The following is a 5581-nucleotide window of genomic DNA, read 5'->3' on the forward strand; positions in this document are numbered from 1 at the left end:
CATCCAGGCGTGATGGCCGCACACAAGAGCGTGTTCACACAGACAGGTGAAAAAAGCTCTTACTGCAGGCACATGTAAGTATTGCACAGAACAGAAGTGCTCTTCTTTGTAACGTGAGACGCTGCATCCATCTCTGACGCATCAAATATTATTTCTTTGACGTGTACAAATATCTATATACTCCCATGAGAAATCATTATTTTGATTAATAACCTGTATTTTTTCGCAACCCATATTTTATTGGGAAAAAGTTACTTACAATTTATTATTTATAATAAGTATTTTGTACATGTTTCTGTCTCTGCTGGCAAGCTAAATTTACATTTAAATACAATTCACATTTACAGTACAGCAGCAGAACAGCAGCAGGGAAAGAAAAGAGTCTGTGTTTGTCCCACATGGGATCAACACACACACACACTCACACACACTTACACACACTCTCACTCACACCACACACACACAAATTATTAAACCATTCCACAACACACACACACACACACACACTCACACACACTTACACACACTCTCACTCACACAGACACACACACACAGTTCACAAGATTGTTTGGCTATCTTAGTGAGGTCATTGCAGACTTCCATTGATATATTATCAGTTTAATTATATTTTCCATCATCTAGCCCAAGCACTAACCCCTAAACTTACCCATCAGATAAACATGTCCAGAACACTAGTTTTCAGGGATTACTAACCCCTTCCAGAATTTTTTTTTTTCTCAAAATATTATTATATTATATTATATTATATTATATTATATTATATTATATAATTAGATATTTGAGACATTTCTTTGGTTGCTAGTAAATTATTAAAAAAAATGTTTTAGAATATAAAAATAGTCAGTTCAAATGTCTAAAGCTAGCAAGTATTCTCAATTTCAGTTTTCTATCTGTTGTAACATTATACTTTTCTACTGATAAAACCACTGACATATAGGTGGTAAAATGTTTCCATTGTGAAAATATCTAGATAAGCATATACAAATGTTCATGCACAAAATCAATAGGAAAATTATGACAATTTTCTGAAGTTACAATAAAGTCTATTCAGGTCATTTTTGTATAGTCACTGTTCAGTAGCAGCTTTGAGGGGCAATATTTGGAAATAAAATAAAAAAAAGATAATATTTCCCCATTGATTATGTGCAGAACTCAACTGCATATAGTCTTTAACACTGATGTCATTCATACATCCGAATAAATGTAACAGAAAGCGCATGTCTTACCTTTCTGAAAACTCTTGGTCACATCTGCAAGCAAATAAAGAGAGAAGGGAGGGAGAAAAAGAAATAAATGTCAGCAAATGAGCAAGTAAACAAGGGAATATTGTGAATAATGACCACGGCCTGTAAGAACACAAACCCTCCTGAACCTACAAAACCTCATTTATCTTTCTCTCTGTCTCGGCGTTTGCTCAAGTTACATTGATATTTGTCAGAGTCTCTGGGAGACTTTCATTGCTCTAACTATTCATTTTGAGCTCGATTTATGTCTCATTTTGAGATGCCACCATTCATTTCTACAGAACGACTGCAGGAGGAAACGAGACTGAAGTACAATGAGAGCGAGTCGATGTGTTTGTGTGAACTGATATTTAATAGGTCACTCCAGACTCATTATGTAAGAAGGCCAGAGAGCAGCTTCACCGTAACGACATCCTGAGAGAGAATCCATCACACACGCTCACGTGGAGTTCAGGTGTCTTTTAAGGGTCATTATTGTTAGTTGAAATTATTACAACGACAAAAAGAGCCAGCAAAAAAAAAAAACACACACAAATTCAACTGTGTGACAGAGAGAGTCATATGTATTCATGCAGGTGCTTGTGGAAATAATTGTGAGATTACTCTTTATGTCACTTGTGTTTGAAGGATCCGCAAAGACACTGGAGCTCAAAAACAAAGATTCCATAATCAGATTATCCCTTCCAAAACACGGTCAAAAGAACGGAAGAAAATCCTCATTTCTCATTCTCACCTTCATGTGAAGCTCCTTTCTGAATTATTTTACCCGTGACCTCCAAACAAACACCTGCAGCGAACGCCAGCACGCGTCCGGATATTCACACAGAATACATCAAACAAAAGCAAGATCTGTGTAACACACACACACACTCTCACACACACTCACACACTCTCACACACACACACACACCATTCACTACAAACAACCAGAATTAAGTTATGGGTAATTAAAAAATAAATAAATTATAAACTGTCAAATAAACTCAAATTGTTATTTTATAATATTTCATAAATAAATCACCCATACAGGCAGAACAATCTAGAAATTATATAATGTTACTTATTACCAATGAACTTTTCCAAAAGCACTTATTAATGTAATTCACCTATTAATTTCACTGAACATTAATCCAATTAGTCTTTAAATTTTTTATGAATGTATTTCTAATTAGGGATGCTAATCTTTGATCTAACATTAAATCAGTGCCAGTTTTATTTGATATGCAATTTAATCCAGTTAAAAAATATTTATCTGATTTATTATTTTTTTAAATGCATTTACTGAATTATTTAAATACTTCTGCTAATATAGCCATAATGAAAATGTAAAAGCCATTACTGCACTGAAAGTAAGTTGAAAGGAAACACATGAGCCACACGGACAGATACAGGCAGGCTACTTGGAATAAAACAAAATCTGCAAATCAAACTGTATGTAAAGTAGACAGGAGATATGAGATCAGAGAGAACGCAATACTATTGAAGCACAGGACAGGCCTCTCTATTACTTCAGAGCAATACACTGATAGCAGTCACGTTACGCTCAGCTCTGTTTAGAGTCGCGTCTCATCTAGAGCCGTTTAAACACACGTCTGCTCTGATTGTGTTTCAATTAGCATGTGACAGGAGCATTCCCTCAGCGCATGTTTCACTTTAACCTGACCAGCGGACCGTTAACTAAACCAGCTGCCTTTAACACTATAGAGCCAAGATGGCTGCTGGACCGAGTCCCAACCACAATAAACATAACGAGAGAGAGAGAGAGAGAGAGGGAGAGAGGGAGAGAGGAGAGAGAGAGAGAGAATGTGAGTAGATAGACCATTTCAGGACTAATATTCTGCTGTTGTTCATTTGCATCATGTTTGAAATCGCGAAGAACTTCATAAACACAGTAAGAAATGGATCAAACATTACTACAGCAGAGACGCCGAAATCCTGCCGTAACTCCCTGAGCTTAGCATTTATATGACACATTATCCAAATGAGACGAGGTAAACATAAAGATTATATTTCCCCTCTCAGAACTGCTGGAAAAACACATAAGCAAAAAGAATCAGCTCGAAATTCAAGTCAGACTATCAACATTAATAAACGTCTGTGGAGGAAAATGCCTGTAATTCACTGACTCACTTCTGCTGCTCTGTTCACCTGTGTGTGTGTGTGTGTGTGTGTGTGTGTGTGTGTGTGTGTGTGTGTGTGTGTGTGTGTGTGTGTGTGTGTATATGTATGTGTGTGTGTGTGTGTTTATGACTCAGCTATACTTGTGGGGATGAAATTGCAAAATGTTGCCTCATTAAAAATAACTCAAATAACAACTTGTCCTCAAAACCAAAAATGGCCCAAAGAGACTCAATAATGTCTTTATTCACTTGTAAAGGACCAGAGGCTGCGAGTGGAAGAACCAAAAAAAAAAGAGTACAGTCATCACTGCCATATGATTTACCACTAATTAACACGACACTCAACTCAGTTACAATATGTGGCAAAACAGAATTTTAAACTCATTTTATTAAATAAATCAATAAAATTGTAATATCTGCTAATTTGCCATTTTCATTTTAAATACAATTCTCCCTAAATGCTATTTTCACTCTGTAGTTCTTAAATGCTTTTTCTGATCAAATACTCAAATACAGAATGCATTTCTGTTCCACTCTATCCTTAACAATATGAGGTATTAAGTAACACTACTATTATGAGTTTTTATTTGTTTGTTTGTTATTTTTGCACATTCAAACCCAAAATATTTTGGAATGTGACAACGCTGACACTGCACGTTTCAAAATAGAAATGCCATGAGTTTTATTATTATTATTACTATTATTATTATTATTATTATTATTATTATGCTACAACAACAACTACTACTCTAATAATAATAATAATAATAATAATAATAATAAATCACACATCATTACTAATTGTGATGTGTGATTTATCACAAATCAAACTGAAACAGATTCACATTATTGGTAGTTCTTGTACCACGGCTCATCGGAGATCTAACTGCAGCACTTTCTAGACCAAAAACGACAAAGAAAATCTACAGGGAAACAAACGTAATGGTAAGTTAACACAAGACAAGGAACTGAAAAAATTGAGGGCAAATAATGCACAGGTAGATAATGAAAGTAGAAACAGACATAATAGGTACAACAAATGAGCAGCTGGAGCAAAAGAAACAAGAACGAAACATAGTAAAACAAATTATTACACGGCTCTGTGGAATACTTGATTCTGATTGGTCAGTCGCGACATTCCGAGGTCTGTTATCCCTCGATAACAACCGGTAAAAGCTGATAACACAGGCTCAACCGGGTAACTGAAGACGGCACTATACGCTTTCTAGGAACAGTTTTTGATAAGATGGTAAGATTTTAAAACAGTTTTGTCTTAAATAAATATCTTTGATCGCCATAATTATTTATGTGGTGAAATGTTGTGTAATAAGTATTCACCGTATGACTGCACCGTATCCCGTAAATGTCTGTGTGGTTTGAACTTGCCGCTTGCTCGCAACTCATGTCTTTACTGAAGCTGTGTGTTCAAATATTTCAACTGAAATCAATATTTTGTGTCAAATTATTTACTAATGTGGCAAGTAGCCGTGTAATAAACGGGATAATGTACATCCAGTCAGTTGTTATCGCAGAATAACCTCCGCTTCACGTCGGGGTCCTGATCACCCTGTCGGGGGTTATTCTGCAATTACAACCGGCTGGATGTACATTATCCCTTACGTAAAAAACAAACTAAAAGTCCATGAAACAGAGCAAAACTGTGATAGTACATCCCCATTCCGGCAGCTGCCTCCTGTCACAATATCTGAATGGTGGGAGGGAGTGGAAGTAACCATGGGGGAGGAGGTGGGAAGGAGACCCCAAATAACTAGTTAATTACAGACCGATCTCGAATCTCCCTTTTCTGTCCAAGATACTAGAAAAGGTAGTATCCTCACAATTATATTCCTTCTTAGAGAAAAATGGTATCTGTGAGGATTTCCAGTCAGGATTTAGACCGTATCATAGTACTGAGACTGCTCTCATTAGAGTTACAAATGACCTGCTCTTATCATCTGATCGTGGTTGTATCTCTCTATTAGTGCTATTGGATCTTAGTGCTGCGTTCAACACTATTGACCACAACATTCTTTTGAATAGACTAGAAAACTTTGTTGGCATTAATGGAAGTGCATTAGCATGGTTCAAATCGTACTTATCTGACCGCCATCAATTCGTAGCAGTGAATGAAGAGGTATCATATCGATCACAAGTGCAGTATAGAGTACCTCAAGGCTCAGTACTAGGGCCGTTACT

The 5581-nt window shown here is 36.3% G+C and overlaps 1 protein-coding gene across 1 annotated transcript in view; it reads right to left on the reverse strand.

The window, feature by feature from the left end:
- Positions 1–5581, reverse strand: part of LOC107668998 (receptor-type tyrosine-protein phosphatase delta-like) — a 360739-nt gene that overhangs the window by 276155 nt on the left and 79003 nt on the right. The window contains exon 3 of the mRNA XM_016461088.1: positions 1248–1271. The gene's annotated coding sequence lies outside the window, so the exon portion shown is untranslated. The remainder of the gene's footprint in view (positions 1–1247; positions 1272–5581) is intronic.

This window comes from Sinocyclocheilus anshuiensis, unplaced genomic scaffold (genome assembly GCF_001515605.1).
Source record: "Sinocyclocheilus anshuiensis isolate Anshui unplaced genomic scaffold, SAMN03320099.WGS_v1.1 scaffold2353, whole genome shotgun sequence".
Taxonomy (NCBI): Eukaryota; Metazoa; Chordata; class Actinopteri; order Cypriniformes; family Cyprinidae; genus Sinocyclocheilus; species Sinocyclocheilus anshuiensis.